This window comes from Bombina bombina, chromosome 6 (genome assembly GCF_027579735.1).
Source record: "Bombina bombina isolate aBomBom1 chromosome 6, aBomBom1.pri, whole genome shotgun sequence".
Classification (NCBI taxonomy): Eukaryota; Metazoa; Chordata; class Amphibia; order Anura; family Bombinatoridae; genus Bombina; species Bombina bombina.
In genome coordinates this window covers 1,116,453,500-1,116,472,498 of record NC_069504.1, presented here as the reverse complement: position 1 = coordinate 1,116,472,498, position 18,999 = coordinate 1,116,453,500, and positions in this window count along the sequence as shown.

The following is an 18,999-nucleotide window of genomic DNA, read 5'->3' as shown; positions in this document are numbered from 1 at the left end:
AATATGTTGCTGACAGAACTTAAGGTCTTCCTCCATCAGGTGAGTATGTGCGTACACTCCAGATAAAGTTTAGGATGCATCACTGAATGTTCCACAGCATTTCATGAGAAATTGAAGAGGGCTCATCAAACATTTGTCCAACAGGTCCATCTATACATCTTGCAAATATCATCCACCATCTCTGTATCAGCAATGAACTATACAATCTAAATACAAATATCCTATTGGTTGATATTAACTAGAAAAAACGTGCAGGAAAATGTGCACTTTGCTTGATAAAAAATACTAAAATAAATTGTTATTTAATAGCATGATGTCTTTGTATCACTCTCATGTATATTATAAACTTACTATTAACACTTTTAATTTGACATACAGGCCATTATGCAATGTCTTGCTTTTTGTCTTTGTAATCTATTTCATATTCAGCTTTTCCCGAATGGCCAACAAAGCAAAAGAAATAGACACCATGAAGAAAATATGTAATATCCGCAAATTCTGATGAAGCTATGCTTGCAAACTATGCGTGCAGGCTGTACTTGCAGACTATACTTGCAGACTATGCTTGCAGATTGTTCTTGCAGACTATGCTTGCAGACTGTGCTTGCAGACTATACTTGCAGACTATGCTGGCAGACTGTGCTTGCAGACAATGCTTGCAGACTGTGCTTGCAGACTGTGCTTGCAGATTATGCATGCAGATTATGCTTGCAGACTATGCTTGCAGGCTTTTCTTGCAGACTATGCTGGCAGACTGCACTTGCAGACTATGCTTGCAGACTTTTCTTGCAGACTATGCTGGCAGACTGTGCTTGCAGAATGGCAGAAAAAAATGTATTTGAAAAATTTAGAAAAAATAATGATTCATTATGTAATCAACTCCATTGGTTTAGTTTTCAGCATCCCACTAAAACCATTGTTCTAGATCAGCCTACTTGTAAACAGGCTAATCAAAATATTATCTCTAATTAGTCTGCTGATGCCACACACACTAACTTTCCTGTCAGGGGCCACTGTTGCTGTAATATTGTTTTAGCATTCCAAATGCTGTTAGAGCAAATTCAGTTACATACTGAAAATTTGAAAGCAATTCTGTTATGTAGAAAAAGGTCCACAGACTCAAACGTAAACAGGCCAAAGCAGTAAATGATCAGCTTGATAAAGGTGTGCAAAATATACAGCATTCAGAAAGGATTTTGATACAAAAAGAGTAGAAGTACGTCCTGAGACATTTAAAAAAAAAGATTTAAGACCCAGTTTCAATGCAACATTCACATATCACGGCAACTTTAACCCCTAGACACCTTTTGGACACTCCATACCCTTCTAAAACCTACACCTTTAGGATCTCATGGAACAACCTAACTTTTTTGGAGTTCTGCTCCCTCCTGCTTTTAGTAAATGGGAAATCAAACTGGGGGACATGCCTAGCATCGTAGACGTTCCCACTTGGTCTGATCTTGATGTTGAAGTCATGTGATCACATTGATGATTGCGTGATTTCCTTTTGTTAAAACACGTTTTTAGTAAAAGTTCTGTTCTTAAAAAGGTTTTGTATATTTCATAATATACCTTTTTGTAATACACATGTATCTGTAATTACCATAACGATTGTGTCACATTCTTTGATCATTTGCTAGTGTACACACGTCACATATGATTCTTGTTGGAGTTATAAGCATTTTATATTAATTTGAATTAACAGTGAACCATTAACATATTTTTACATGTACATTTTTATAACCGTAAAAACATTTTTTTCTGATTGTGAAAGGGATTTACCTTTTTACACTGGTGCATTTTTTTTTTACAATCAACATTTGCCTTACTTGTCTAAGCCAAACATTCTTTATATGCAACTTACAAGGTCTAACATCCTCTTGAAAAAGCTCCGCCAAGTCGGAGGGAAACACCTCGAGGTGAGACCACCCCTGGCTGCCGTGAACTTAATCAGTTTGTCTGCTGGACTGGTCTGTTTCATCACACTAATCTTCTGACCTGTGGAGTTCTGTGAGTTATGTGTAGACCACGCTGCCAGATTCAAAGGTTACGGACTGAGTAGCAATGATGAGTCCAAACATATGTACACAAAGGAACGGAAAGGCAGAGACGGTAGCCAGAAGCTTGCTCCTTGATGATTGTGTGCACGTTTTTTACTTATATCCTGTGAGTGTATGTCTAATGCAACTTACAAGGACAAACACATTTAAAATAGTTATGAAAACGTTAAGTACAATTTTAATTTTGACAGCAAATTTCTATTTAGTCTTAGGGGCTGATTTTTCAATGTCTGGCAGACATGATCCGCTGTAGCTGATCCTGTCTGCCAGACATTGCTGAATGCCGACAGCATACACTGTCAGCATTTAACATTGCACAAGCAGTTCTGGTCAACTGCTTGTGCAATGTTGCCCCCTGAACATTCGAGGGCAATCGACCACTAGCAGGGGGTGCCAATCAACCGGATCGTACACAATCAGGCAGATTGCAGACCGCAGCCTCAGAGGAGGCGTATGAGTTAAGAGACAGCGGCCTTAAGACCGCTGCTTCTTAACTCCTGTTTCCAGCGAGCCTGAAGGCTTGCATAGAAACAGGGTGATTAGGGGCCATTCGGCCCTTGTTAAATCAGCCCCTTAGTCTTTTGACTAAAATGCCATTTTAGTTTAAAGGGACACTGAACCCAAATTTTTTATTTTGTGATTCAGACAGAGCATGCAATTTTAAGCAACTTTCTAATTTACTCCTATTATCAAATTTTCTTAATGCTCTTGGTATGTTTATTTGAAAAGCAAGAATGTAAGTTTAGATGCCGGCCTATTTTTGGTGAACTACCTGGGTTGTCCTTACTGATTGGACAGCACCAATAAACAAGTGTTGTCCATGGTTCTGAACCAAACATTTACTGGCTCCTTATCTCAGATGCCTTCTTTTTCAAATAAAGATAGCAAGAGAACAAAGAAAAATTGATAATAGAAGTAAATTAGAAAGTTGCTTAAAATTGCATGCTCTATTCGAATCATGAAAGAAAAAAAATTGGGTTTAGTATCACTTTAAGATGACAAAATCTCAAGTAGAGGGGTTTAGTTGAAGTGTAATGCCTTATTTAAGCATTTTTCTATAATTTCCAAACTCATTATATACTCCAGGAGTAAACATCTAATAACCTGTTATTATTTATGATCTTCAGTATTGCATTGGTTATTAATGACTTTAGAAGTACTTTAGAAGTACTAATGTATGATGTTGTCTCAAATCTGGCTGCCCCATGTAACTCCCCACGCTCTTTAAGAGGTTCAGGCTTCTCCTCCACAATCCTGTCCAGTGGTACTTCCCCCCAAAAGGCTATCATGCTGTGCCAGATTGTGCAGATAGCAGCACACCACTATGATCTAAACACCTGAACCGTGATTTAAGTACCGCAGAGGTGCACCGAATCATGATTCAGAAACACTGGTGGGCATTATTATAGGCTCCCTTCACAGGACTAGGATTGTGGATGGCAGATGTCTGCAGCTATGCTCTGAACCCATATCTTGCATCACCTAGGCAGGGGACAAGCATTGTGAGTCCAAATGAGAGAGGGGGTGTTGGAGTGATTTGCTGTGCAGGAACAGACAGTTCCAAAATTTCAATTTGGGGTCAAAGGTCAATTGTGTGAGTATAAAGCAATGTACAGTACATGTAAGTTGTTGAAGCTGAGATAGAAGGGTTTTGGTACGAATGCATGCAATTTAGTATGCAGGTGAAGGATGAAGTTTACAGGTGAGGTTGTAATAAAGCCAAAAAGTTGAGGGCATGCTAACAAGTTGTCAGTATATAGCAGGGTTAGAATACAATTTATTTAATAATTATTCTTTAAAATAACCTCCAATTAAAATGCATAAACGAAACAATTAAAATCAATATTTATTCCTAAATTCTTTAAGATTAGTTAAAGTTATAAACACATTGAATTATATTTATAAAAACCAGATTATGAATTAAATGATACACACTTAAGATGTTACAATATTCTATACAAAGATCATAAAAAAATATACCTTTACAATTTTCCGTATTCACAATGAATCACATTAAAATATCACAATAAAATACCAGAATATTGATCACTGACTTTAACAGTGCCTAGTTAAACAAGATAACAAGATACTTTAACAGCCAATTTCTATGCCAATTTATCTGAGCTGAAATAAATCTTATTTAGCTACAATAAGGCAAATTCTTAAATATATAGTTGCAAATATAAATTACTTAGCACTAAATATGACTAGTTTTACACTACACAGGACTATGAACACAAGCTTAAAATACAAACTATGCTCTTTAAATTTACCAGCAGTAATCTAACTATAGCCTTAGAATGCCTTTGATTTAAATATTATATATATTTAACAGTTTCTTATACTTTATAAGATCACCAGTTTGAGAATTCAGTTAATATCCAGGTGCATCCAGGTGAATTAGGCACATTTGTAAGAGAATTAATCTTGATAGTCTCTTATCCACAAAGAGTGTCCCAACATATTTGTCTTACAGAAAACTGTGTTCGCACACTGGTCTCTCTTATAAGCAAAAGTGGCAACAGCAGGATTGCTAACAGTCACCCACCAAAATTTTCCCACCAAAATCCCCTTCTCTGGCCTAGATTTGGAGTTCGGCGGTAAAAGGGCTTTTTTCTGGCCGCACCATAAAATTAACTCTGGTATCGAGAGTTCAAACAAATGCTGCGTTAGGCTCCAAAAAAGGAGCGTAGAGCATTTTTACCGCAAATACAACTCTCGATACCAGAGTTGCTTACGGACGCGGCCGGCCTCAAAAACGTGCTCGTGCACGATTCCCCCATAGGAAACAATGGGGCTGTTTGAGCTGAAAAAAAACCTAACACCTGCAAAAAAGCAGCGTTCAGCTCCTAACGCAGCCCCATTGTTTCCTATGGGGAAACACTTCCTACGTCTGCACCTAACACTCTAACATGTACCCCGAGTCTAAACACCCCTAGCCTTACACTTATTCTATCAGCCAATCGGAATTAAGGTAGGAATTTTCTGATTGGCTGATTGGATCGGCCAATCGGATTGAACTAGATTCTGATTGGCTGATTCCATCAGCCAATCAGAAAATTCCTACCTTAATTCCGATTGGCTGATAGAATCCTATCAGCCAATCGGAATTCGAGGGACGCCATCTTGGATGACGTCCCTTAAAGGAACAGTCATTCGTCGTTCAGTCGTCGGTCCGGATGGATGTTCCGCGCTGGATGTCTTCAGGATCCTGCCGCTTCGCTCCGGATGGAAGAAGATCGAAGATGCCGCTTGGAGAAGATGTTTGCCGGTCCGGATGTCCTCTTCTTGCCGGATAGGAGGAAGACTTTGGAGCCTCTTCTGGACCGGATTATGGATCGCCAACCCCCGCTTGGGTTGGATGAAGATCTTGGAGCCAGGACGGATCGGTGATACCTGGATGGTGAAGACAAGGTAGGAAGATCTTCAGGGGCTTAGTGTTAGGTTTATTTAAGGGGGGTTTGGGTTAGATTAGGGGTATGTGGGTGGTGGGTTGTAATGTTGGGGGGGGGGGTATTGTATGTTTTTTTTTACAGGCAAAAGAGCTGAAATTCTTGGGGCATGCCCCGCAAAGGGCCCTGTTCAGGGCTGGTAAGGTAAAAGAGCTTGTAACTTTTTTAATTTAGAATAGGGTAGGGAATTTTTTATTTTGGGGGGCTTTGTTATTTTATTAGGGGGCTTAGAGTAGGTGTAATTAGTTTAAAATTGTTGTAATATTTTTCTTATGTTTGTAAATATTTTTTTATTTTCTGTAACTTAGTTCTTTTTTATTTTTTGTACTTTAGCTAGTTTATTTAATTGTATTTATTTGTAGGAATTGTGTTTAATTAATTTATTGATAGTGTAGTGTTAGGTTAATTGTAGGTAATTGTAGGTAGTTTATTTAATTATTTTATTGATAGGGTAGTGTTAGGTTTAATTATAACTTAGGTTAGGATTTATTTTACAGGTAAATTTGTTATTATTTTAACTAGGTAACTATTAAATAGTTCTTAACTATTTAATAGCTATTGTACCTGGTTAAAATAAATACAAAGTTGCCTGTAAAATAAATATTAATCCTAAAATAGCTATAATATAATTATAATTTATATTGTAGCTATATTAGGATTTCTTTTACAGGTAAGTATTTAGATTTAAATAGGAATAAGTTATTTAATAAGAGTTAATTTATTTCGTTAGATAAAAATTATATTTAACTTAGGGGGGTGTTAGTGTTAGGGTTAGACTTAGCTTTAGGGGTTAATCCATTTATTAGAATAGCGGTGAGCTCCGGTCGGCAGATTAGGGGTTAATAATTGAAGTTAGGTGTCGGCGATGTTAGGGAGGGCAGATTAGGGGTTAATACTATTTATGATAGGGTTAGTGAGGCGGATTAGGGGTTAATAACTTTATTATAGTAGCGCTCAGGTCCGCTCGGCAGATTAGGGGTTAATAAGTGTAGGCAGGTGTCGGCGACGTTGAGGGGGGCAGATTAGGGGTTAATAAATATAATATAGGGGTCGGCGATGTTAGGGGCAGCAGATTAGGGGTACATAGGGATAACGTAGGTGGCGGCGATTTGCGGTCGGAAGATTAGGGGTTAATTATTTTAAGTAGCTGGCGGCGACGTTGTGGGGGGCAAGTTAGGGTTTAATAAATGTAATACAGGGGTCGGCGGGGTTAGGGGCAGCAGATTAGGGGTACATAAATATAACGTAGGTGGCGGTCGGCAGATTAGGGGTTAAAAATTTTAATCGAGTGGCGGCGGTGTGGGGGGACCTCGGTTTAGGGGTACATAGGTAGTTTATGGGTGTTAGTGTACTTTAGGGTACAGTAGTTAAGAGCTTTATGAACCGGCGTTAGCCAGAAAGCTCTTAACTCCTGCTATTTTCAGGCGGCTGGAATCTTGTCGTTAGAGCTCTAACGCTCACTTCAGAAACGACTCTAAATACCAGCGTTAGAAAGATCCCATTGAAAATATAGGCTACGCAAATGGCGTAGGGGGATCTGCGGTATGGAAAAGTCGCGGCTGTAAAGTGAGCGTTAGACCCTTTAATCACTGACTCCAAATACCAGCGGGCGGCCAAAACCAGCGTTAGGAGCCTCTAACGCTGGTTTTGACGGCTACCGCCGAACTCCAAATCTAGGCCTCTGTGTGCAGAGAGTTTTTGTCTGAGACAAAACTCCTCCCCATCTCTTAATCATTAGATAGATTTGGATATGCCCTCTTCTCTGAATGGCTACTGGGAAATGTCATTTTAACAGCCAAATGTCTTTTGGTTGTAATTCTGTATTTAGGCCATCAGGGGCAGCAGACAACACAAAGTTTAATTTTCAACACTGCTATACAGTTTAATATAGATTCATATATATAATTACAATGTATATTTAGTGTATTCACTATTTCTTGCCTCAGCAAACAATTATGTCCAATTTGTATAGGATCACTTAATATTATTTAATCTGGGCATTTCATCAATATTAAACATGCTACACTTCCGACAATACAAAAGTAATTCTTATACATTTAAAATATATGAGTATTTAAAAGGATTTTAATACTTTTAGCATGGATCTAAATAATATATCAGTTATCATCTTAATATCACATACATACCTTGAGATCAACAATCAGATGTAATTTCATATAATTATATTTATATTGGACTACTTTTCCATATCAATATAAATATTGAATATCTGTATATCTCTTGCTGAGTGTATACAAACATATGATTTATTTATATTTTTAATTTAGCAGGCATTCACATTTAATATTATACAAACAGACAATTTCATATCCATTTATTCATACCTATTATTTAATAGTCTGAAGCACATATTTAATGTTTGAAAACTATATATATGATTTGTCCAAACTTCGAATCCTTAAGACTTCTATGTTTTCAAAAATTCATAGGTTAAGACATGTTGAAATCTTGATTCTTAGGTTTTCAGCTTCCCATATTGCCCTTCTTAGGCATAGACAATCTCCCAGATTCATGTGTTCATATTTAATATGTTGTCTGAATATATTTATATTCATTTGAGTAACTTAAACTACATGAAAATTAGGCACAATTCCTTTATCTGAGATCTAGTTTCTCATGTGCTGTTTATCTGAGCCAACAGCCTTTTCAACTTAGAATGTGAATTAGGTCTCAGCAGGGACAATTTAACACTTTGATGAGAACAGCTGTATCCTCTGAGTATATTTGTATATTCCCTATTCTTTTAGACGTCTGTTCCTTACAGGGGTTCCTGTGATCTAAGTAATGAATTTCTTTTGCTAAATTAATTTAGAGATTTCAATCTGGGAAGGCTATCCAACAATAATTCATTAGAAGTTATCTTTTTTTCTATAACCGTGATCAAAGGCTCTTTAGATGTGACATTATCTCTTATAATTTGACACAATGTTTGTTTTTCTTTAGAAGTCCTGTCTATTTCTTTTGTTCCAAAAAGAAAAAAAGAATCCCAATGTGCAATATATATAGATATCTGCCTTGTGTATAATGCGGGTTTCAACAATATTCATAGCATAAGCTCAATGTCCTATGCTCAGTCCATAATACACTAAAGGGGGTTAGTTACCATATATGCTCATAGTCAATTGTCGTCTTGTGCCAAACTTCACTGGAACCACCTAAATGCATGTATTACAAAGGTTCAGTGCCCAACCATGGAATATGCCCCTTATCCGTCTGCAGTAAATCCTCTGTGTTCTGTGCCCAACCAAGTACGACAGATAAATGCAAGACAACTCTCTCACAGCGTCCCAACCGGAGGGCTCAAATGCTCTTAGACTAACGTCCATACAGATAACACACCGCCGTCTTTACAGCACCTTTCTCTGAGTCAGGTACACAACATTCTCCCGGGCTCCTGCCCATCCACCGACTGCGGATTGAGCGTTCAACTTGTGTACCTGATGACATCAATAGCCAGGGCCACTCGAACTTCCTGGTTTGTAGTAGACATGTGCAATTCGATTCGGTCCGAATCGAAATTCGGACGAATTTATCGAATTCGGAGATTCGGATCGATTCGAATTTCCAAATTGCGGTAGTGCCGAATCTACCGAATAAATCCGAATCGATTCAAATTTATTCGGTATATTCGGATGGATTCGGATGGCCGTGTATTACACTAGTATTGTACAGTATACTAGTGTAATACACAGAACATCCCACTTAACACTTACTGAAATTCCGAAATTCTGAATTGATTCGAACCAAATCGAACCGAATCGAACCGAATTTTTCACTAATCCGAAAGAATCCGAATGAATCTGAAACAAATTCATTCGATTTCTTCCGAATTCGAATCGATCTGAATCGAAATTCGAATCGATCCGAACCAAATTTTTCGAAGCTGCACATGTCTAGTTTGCAGTAGGTCTGTGTGACATATTGTCCTCTCAACCTTCTGTCAATCCCGGTATACACTGTTGTAGTCAGCAATGGGCAAATTACTTTGGCTTATTCCACTGGGTAGAACCGGCTCAAAGGTAATAATCCGGCTCAAAAGTGATAATCCACTGCCAGGCTCCAAACGAAAATATACAGTCAAAAAATAAATAGAAAGTCCAAAGGTAACAACAATAATGTGTCCCCCTGATGATATGGATTTGGATGGCAGTGCAACACAAGTACTGGCAATTGGCAACAAATGTACAGCTGAAAAAAAGAGTATTAAGCCAGAAACTTGATAAAATAAAAATTAACTTTTATTCCCAATTTATAAAATTAGAATGGGGTGATACCCCATAGCAGAACCAGACTGACGCGTTTCGGCTAGATAGCCATACTCATAGTCCATAAAAACTCAGTTCCTATCCCAACCTTAAGAACCCTTTACAGTGTCCTGGTTGGTGGATACGTTAATTGAAATTTAAAGATACAGGGGTATGCCATTACTACTTGTCCACAATTAATGTGGGCAGGATCAGCACACCCCTGGTAGATCACTTTGTTAGGAAGCATGCCAAAGATTGTAGCTCACTTAGGTGCATGGTCATTGAGGAGGGGGGAGAAAGATACCAGATCCTGTCCAGGCAGGAAATTTACTGGATATTCAGACTCCAGACAAAGAGACCTCTGGGTCTGAATTCTGAATACGATTTTATTAACTATTGGTTTTAGGTGCCTGTCAACCCTCTTTCTTTGTGGAAACCTACTAAACCCCTCTCTTATGTAAGGTGAAGGGTTAATGCTATACGCCTCTTTAGTTTGATCAAGATGGACCCTTCCTAATGCTAAAATAGATTATCATGCTGTGTATTCATGTTTATTTAAATGTTTAAGTTTTTGAAGTATTTACAATATTTGGAATTTTTAAAATAAAATGATTAACTACAAGAGCTGATAGCTAAAGGAATTAGTTGATAACATTGTATTTGTGTTATAGTCTATCCAATATCCATTTCCTCTATGTCCCTCATCAGTGAATAGCGTAGGGATATTTTTCCTCTATTCTTTATATCATTTTTATGTGTATCATCATTATAATAGCTTGTTTATCGATGCACTATCAGTCATATGTTATTGCCTAAGTAAGAATACAATGTATAAATTTGAATGACAAATTAGATTGCTTAAATACTTTGTTATACTAATGGCATACCCCTGTATCTTTAAATTTCAATTAACATATATACCAACCAGGACACAGTAAAGGGTTCTTAAGGTTGGGATAGGAACTGAGTTTTTATGGGCTATGAGTACGGCTATCTAGCCGAAATGCATCAGTCCGGTTCTGCTATGGGGTATCATCCCACTCTAATTTTATAAATTGGGAATACATTCTTTTATTTTATCAAGTTTCTGGCATAATACTCTTTTTTTCGGCTGTTTCTTTTGTTCTACAAGTCTGTAGTTGAGAGAAAAAGGGAGACGTTGATATCACCCATTCCAGTGTTTGTTCGCAATGCAGCTAAATCAATTCATAATAGATATTAGCTAAATGAAATATTAGATTCTATGATACATCTGTAGTTTATTTAAGATTACTTCACAGATACCCTGACAAAGTAGCGAGGGGCTGTGGTCTGAGGCTGAGCAGGTATTAACATGCAGAAATCTATGATGATTTGTTGGTGAAAATAAATTATAGTCTTCATATATGGGCTGAATTACCCAGCAACCATCCATCAGGAAATGTTCCCTTCTCAAACCTGTCAGTGGGCTAAGCGGATAAATAAGTTGTAAGTGCTTCCAGGGAATGGTGCATTGGCACTCTGTTGGCACATGGAACAGTTGCAAATAACCTTTTGATGGAGTGAACATTGATAGAGTTAACATTTGAACCAACTTCCGTACTGCCCTATTAGTCAGAGGCAGTGGCTCAATGTCAACCTTGATGAGGTTGCATAGATCAAGGAGACTTTTGCATGATAAGTGATAACTCTCATACATTTCCCTGTTACTCAATCCTTGAAGTAAAACCATCTGACATATTATTATAGGGGCCCTGTTTCTACCTCTTTGTTATTCAGGGCCCCATTCTCTCTTGCTTTCCAAGCTGGCCAGTAGCTCTCACCAATGGACCAGGCCTTTAAGGCGCTCTCTTATGGCCAGTTTCACCCCCCTGCAATGACTCCTTAGCAGCAGTTCTCACCAAATGACCAGGCCTCCCAAGCACTCGCTCATGGCCAGCTTCACACATAATGGAGTATCTACTGATCCACAGCTCTCACCAACTGACCAGGCCTCCCAGGCACTCTCTCATTGCCAGCTTCATTGCAAATGGAGTATCTCCTGATCAGCAGCTCTCACCAACTGACCAGGCCTCCTAGGCACTCTCTCATGGCCAGTTTCACCCAAAACAGAGTATCTCCTGATCAGCAGCTTTCACCAACTGACCAGGCCTCCTAGGCACTCTCTCATGGCCAGTTTCACCCAAAACAGAGTATCTCCTGATCAGCAGCTTTCACCAACTGACCAGGCCTCCTAGGCACTCTCTCATGGCCAGTTTCACCCAAAACAGAGTATCTCCTGATCAGCAGCTCTCACCAACTGACCAGGCCTCCTAGGCACTCTCTCATGGCCAGTTTCACCCAAAACAGAGTATCTCCTGATCAGCAGCTCTCACCAACTGACCAGGCCTCCCAGGCACTCTCTCATTGCCAGCTTCATTGCAAATGGAGTATCTCCTGATCAGCTGCTCTCACCAACTGACCAGGCCTCCTAGGCACTATCTCATGGCCAGTTTCACCCAAAACAGAGTATCTCCTGATCAGCAGCTTTCACCAACTGACCAGGCCTCCCATACACTCTCTCATGGCCAGTTTCACCCAAAACAGAGTATCTCCTGATCAGCAGCTTTCACCAACTGACCAGGCCTCTCAGGCACTCTCTCATGGCCAGTTTCACCCAAAACAGAGTATCTCCTGATCAGCAGCTTTCACTAACCAGGCCTCCCATACACTCTAATGTCCAACTTCACCAGCTCTCACTGGCGAGCCGGAAACAAGGGGAATCAAGCTCCGTGCGGAGCTTGATAAATATGACCCAGAGAATGCAATGATAAATAACTTTCCAGTTTTCTTCAGTTATTGAATTTACTTCATTCTCTTGGTATCATTTATTGGAAAGCATACCTTTGGAGGCACAGAGGCAGCAATGCATTATTGAGAGCCAGCTGATAATTGGTGGCAGCAAATATATGCCTCTTGTAATTGGCTCACAAAAAGTGTTCAGATAGCTCCCTATAGCGCAGTGCTTCTCCTTCAACAAAGGATATTAAGAGAAGAAAGCAAATGTGAAACTAAAAGTAAAATAAAAAAATATTCAAAATTGTATGTGAATATTGAAAGAAAAAATGTTTGTCCCTTTAAAATAGTGCTCTTTCATATATATATAATACAATTTTTTAGTTTTCTGTCCCTTTTAATAAGGCAGCAGGTTATCTGGGGATCAGGTGAGCATACACAGTTACCTACATAGTATTGGTATCAATGTTTATTGCAAGATGGTCAGGTGCTCATTACCAAACGACCAGTCAGTCAGAGGGAGTTGTCATTATTTAATTGGCATACAGTTGCAAATGGAGCTGGTGTGAACAAATAACTGTTGTAGATTTTGTTTTGGTACTTTATCCATTGATGCAAAATTATTCCAATGTTTCTTAACATCTTTGCTTTATGTTTATTTCTCTGTTTACTAAGTTTTACTCAAGAGGTTTAGGTCGTGATATATTTAAGGTCACTTATAATCTTTTTGTTGACAATCATAACAAGATTCTTTGGGCCAGATTAAGAGTGGCGTGCTAACAGCTACACACAAATGAAAAGGGGTTTATTGTGGCTTGTTGCGCAAGTCTGGTGTAGCGCTCATATTCCAAGTTGAAGGGAATGTGAGCGCAATCGCAATTTTCACTAGAATAATTACTGCGTCCTCAGAGCTTGGGTTAACTGTTTTGTAAAACAAAAAAAATTAAAATACATTACAAAGTACAGCTATGCTTATAATAACACCTAAAATATATTAAACAAAAAAGTTATAAGGGCTCAAAGATATGAGGTTTCAGGTGTTAGAAAACAAAAGGAAGGCAAAGGTATTTAACATAGAAATACAACCATACACACACATGTCTAAGGATGTATATGTATTTATACAGTATATTTATGTTTATATGTGAGTACATATGTATTTATACAGTATATTTATGTTTATATGTGAGTACATATGTATTTATACAGTATATTTATGTTTATATGTGAGTACATATGTATTTATACAGTATATTTATGTTTACGTGTGAGTACATATGTATTTATACAGTATATTTATGTTTGTGTGAAAACATATGTATTTATACAGTATATTTATGTTTGTGTGAGTACATATGTATTTATACAATATATTTATGTTTGTGTGAAAACATATGTATTTATACAGTATATTTATGTTTATATGTGAGTACATATGGATTTATACAGTATATTTATGTTTATATGTGAGTACATATGTATTTATACAGTATATTTATGTTTATATGTGAGTACATATGTATTTATACAATATATTTATGTTTATATGTGAGTACTTATGTATTTATACAGTATATTTATGTTTATATGTGAGTACATATGTATTTATACAGTATATTTATGTTTATATGTGAGTACATATGTATTTATACAGTATATTTATGTTTATATGTGAGTACATATGTATTTATACAGTATATTTATGTTTATATGTGAGTACTTATGTATTTATACAGTATATTTATGTTTATATGTGAGTACATATGTATTTATACAATATATTTATGTTTGTGTGAAAACATATGTATTTATACAGGGAGTGCAGAATTATTAGGCAAGTTGTATTTTTGAGGATTAATTTTATTATTGAACAACAACCATGTTCTCAATGAACCCAAAAAACTCATTAATATCAAAGCTGAATAGTTTTGGAAGTAGTTTTTAGTTTGTTTTTAGTTATAGCTATTTTAGGGGGATATCTGTGTGTGCAGGTGACTATTACTGTGCATAATTATTAGGCAACTTAACAAAAAACAAATATATACCCATTTAAATTATTTATTTTTACCAGTGAAACCAATATAACATCTCAACATTCACAAATATACATTTCTGACATTCAAAAACAAAATAAAAACAAATCAGTGACCAATATAGCCACCTTTCTTTGCAAGGACACTCAAAAGCCTGCCATCCATGGATTCTGTCAGTGTTTTGATCTGTTCACCATCAACATTGCGTGCAGCAGCAACCACAGCCTCCCAGACACTGTTCAGAGAGGTGTACTGTTTTCCCTCCTTGTAAATCTCACATTTGATGATGGACCACAGGTTCTCAATGGGGTTCAGATCAGGTGAACAAGGAGGCCATGTCATTAGATTTTCTTCTTTTATACCCTTTCTTGCCAGCCACGCTGTGGAGTACTTGGACGCGTGTGATGGAGCATTGTCCTGCATGAAAATCATGTTTTTCTTGAAGGATGCAGACTTCTTCCTGTACCACTGCTTGAAGAAGGTGTCTTCCAGAAACTGGCAGTAGGACTGGGAGTTGAGCTTGACTCCATCCTCAACCCGAAAAGGCCCCACAAGCTCATCTTTGATGATACCAGCCCAAACCAGTACTCCACCTCCACCTTGCTGGCGTCTGAGTCGGACTGGAGCAATCCAGCCACGGGCCCATCCATCTGGCCCATCAAGACTCACTCTCATTTCATCAGTCCATAAAACCTTAGAAAAATCAGTCTTGAGATATTTCTTGGCCCAGTCTTGACGTTTCAGCTTGTGTGTCTTGTTCAGTGGTGGTCGTCTTTCAGCCTTTCTTACCTTGGCCATGTCTCTTAGTATTGCACACCTTGTGCTTTTGGGCACTCCAGTGATGTTGCAGCTCTGAAATATGGCCAAACTGGTGGCAAGTGGCATCTTGGCAGCTGCACGCTTGACTTTTCTCAGTTCATGGGCAGTTATTTTGCGCCTTGGTTTTTCCACACGCTTCTTGTGACCCTGTTGACTATTTTGAACGAAACGCTTGATTGTTCGATGATCACGCTTCAGAAGCTTTGCAATTTTAAGAGTGCTGCATCCCTCTGCAAGATATCTCACTATTTTTGACTTTTCTGAGCCTGTCAAGTCCTTCTTTTGACCCATTTTGCCAAAGGAAAGGAAGTTGCCTAATAATTATGCACACCTGATATAGGGTGTTGATGTCATTAGACCACACCCCTTCTCATTACAGAGATGCACATCACCTAATATGCTTAATTGGTAGTAGGCTTTCGAGCCTATACAGCTTGGAGTAAGACAACATGCATAAAGAGGATGATGTGGTCAAAATACTCATTTGCCTAATAATTCTACACTCCCTGTACAGTATATTTATGTTGATATGTGAAAACATATGTATTTATACAGTATATTTATGTTTATATGTGAGTACATATGGATTTATACAGTATATTTATTTTTATATGTGAGTACATATGGATTTATACAATATATTTATATGTGAGTACATATGGATTTATACAGTATATTTATGTTTATTATTATTATCAGGTATTTGTAGAGCGCCAACAGGTTCCGCAGCGCTATGAACATAGGTGGTATATAAAAACAATTACAGGTATCAAATGGGGAGAGAGGGTCCTGCCGAGAATTGCACTGTTGTAGTCGGCTCTTATGTAGGTGAACTACAAACAGCTGGGCTCATAGGCTTACATGCTATGGGGTTTTAGGGGATAGCAGTGGAGATAGGAAGTTTAGTGTAGGTTGTAAGCGTCACTGAATAGTAGAGTCTTCAGGGAGCACTTGAAGCTTTTAAAACTAGGGGAGATTCTTGTGGAGCGAGGCAGAGGGTTTCATAAGATGGGAGCCAAGATGGGAGAAATCTTGAAGATGGGAATGTGAGGAGGTAACAAGAGAGGAGGAGAGTAGGAGATCATGAGTGGAGTGAAGGGGACGGGAGGGAGAGTATCTGGAGACAAGGTCAGAGATGTAGGGGGAGCAGTGCAATTGAGGGCTTTGTGTGTCAGAGTGAGAATGTTGTGTTTAATCCTGGAGGCAAGAAGAAGCCAGTGAAGGGATTGGCAGAGAGCTGCAGCAGATGAAGAGCGACGTGCAAGGAAGATGAGCCTGGCAGAGGCATTCATTATGGATTGTAAAGGAGCTAGGCGGCAGCTAGGGAGACCAGAGAGGATAGAGTTGCAGTAATTGAGGCGGGAAAGGATGAGACAGTGGATTAAAATCTTTGTTGTGTCTTGTGTAAGGAAATATCTAATTTTAGCGATGTTTTTAAGGTGGAAGTGGCAGGCTTTAGCCAAGGACTGAATGTGAGGAGTGAAAGAAAGATCTGAGTCCAGTGTGACCCCAAGACATTGGGCATGTTAGGTTGGGGTAATGATGGAGTTATCAACAGTTATAGAGAAATGGGGGTAGAGATTTTGGAAGAAGGGGGGAAAATAAGGAGCTCAGTTTTGGAGAGATTTAGCTTGAGGTAGTGAGAGGACATCCAAGATGAGATATAAGAGATACAGTTAGTGACACGGGTTATCAAGGAAGGAGGTAGTTCTGGTGCAGAGAGGTAGATTTGGGTATCATCGACATACAAATGATAATGAAACCCATGGGACTATTAAGGAACCTAGTGAGGAAGTGTAGATTGAGAAGAGAAGGGGACCGAGGACAGAGCCTTGCGGTACCCCAACAGAAAGAGATAACGGGGAAGAGGATGCCCCAGAGAAGGCAACACTAAAGGTATGGTTAGCCAGATAGGAAGAGAACCAAGAGAGAGCTGTATCACAGATGTTGAAGGATTGGAGGATATGGAGCAAAAGAGGGTGGTCAACAGTATCAAAGGCTGCAGACAGATCAAGGAAGATAAGTAGAGAGAAGTGGCCTTTTGATTTTGCTGTAAGTAGGTGGTTGGTAACCGTAACAATTGCTGTCTCTGTTGAGTGAAAGGGGCGAAATCCAGATTGCAAAGGGTCAAGGAGGGAGTTTAGTGTAAGGAAATGGGATAGACATGCATATACTTTTCAAGAAGCTTTGAGGCAAGAGGTAGTAGGAAAATAGGGCGGTAGTTGGATGGGGAGGTTGGATCAAGAGAAGGTTTTTTGAGGATAGGTATGACTAATGCATGCTTAAGAGATGTGGGAACTATACCAGTGCTGAGGGAGAGGTTGAAGATGTGTGTGAGTATAGGGGTAAGGGTAGAAGAGAGGGAAGGGAGTAGTTGTGAGGGGATGGGGTCGAGGGGACAGGTAGTGATGTGAGAGGATAGTATAAGGGCAGAAACTTTATCCTCTGTAACAGGGGCAAAAGAGCTATATTTATGACTATGTGGGTTTTGGATGATTGTGAGCTTTTGAGGAGGAGGGAGACCGGTAGTATGTTGAGAGATGATTTCATTTCTGATGATGTCGATTTTTGTTGTTGAAGAAGCTGGCAAAATCATGGGCTGAGAGAAAAGTTGTGGTGGGAGGTGGGGGTGGGCGGAGAAGAGTATTGAATGTGGAGAACTGACGTTTTGGGTTTGAAGAAAGAGTAGAGATAAGAGTGGAGAAGTAGTGTTGCTTATAAAGAATAAGGGCAGAATAGTAAGAGTTCAAGATGAACTTATAGTGAAGAAAGTCAACAGAACTCTGAGATTTCTCCAGTGTCGCTCAGCAGTACGGGAACATCTGCGTAGGTACCGTGTCAGAGGAGTATGCCAGGGCTGAGGATGAGTGTTTGTTTTCCGAGTTATGGTAGGTGGGTCCAGGTTATCAAGGACTGATGTAAGGGTGGAGTTATAGTGGCAGATGGATTCATCAGGACAGGAAAAGGAGGGGATGGAAGAGAGAAGAGGTTCGAGAGAGCTAGTGAACTGTTGCTGATCTAATGACTTGATTCTTCTGTGAAGTTTAGTGTGAGGGGTAGAAGGAGGGAGAGTTGTAGGGAGAGAAGTGATGGTACAAATGAGGAGGTGGTGGTCAGAAAAAGGGAAAGGTGAGTTTGTGAAGTTTGAGATAGTGCATTGATAACTGAAAATCAGATCAAGGGAGTGACCATCATTGTGAGTAGGAGAGTCAGTCCATTGTGACAGGCCAAAAGAGAAGTTGTTTTGCAGAGGAGGCAGTGGGATTATCAACAGGGAGGTTGAAGTCACCGAGAATGAGGGCAGGGGTATCCGAGGAAAGGAAGTAAGGTAGCCAGGTGGCAAATGATCTAGAAAAAGAGTTGCGGAGCCAGGGGCGGTATATGACTGAAACACGTATAGAGAGGGGAGAGAATAAGCTAATCATGTGTGTTTCAAATAAAGAAAATATGAGGGAAGAGAAGGGATGTATTTGTTGAAAGGTGCAACTAGAGGAAAGTAAAATACCAACACCACCTCCTTGTCTATTGTCAGACCTAGGAGTGTGGCTGAAGTGGAGACCCCCATGTGACAGTGCAGCAGAGGAAGCAGTGTCTGAAGGAGAGAGTAAGGTTT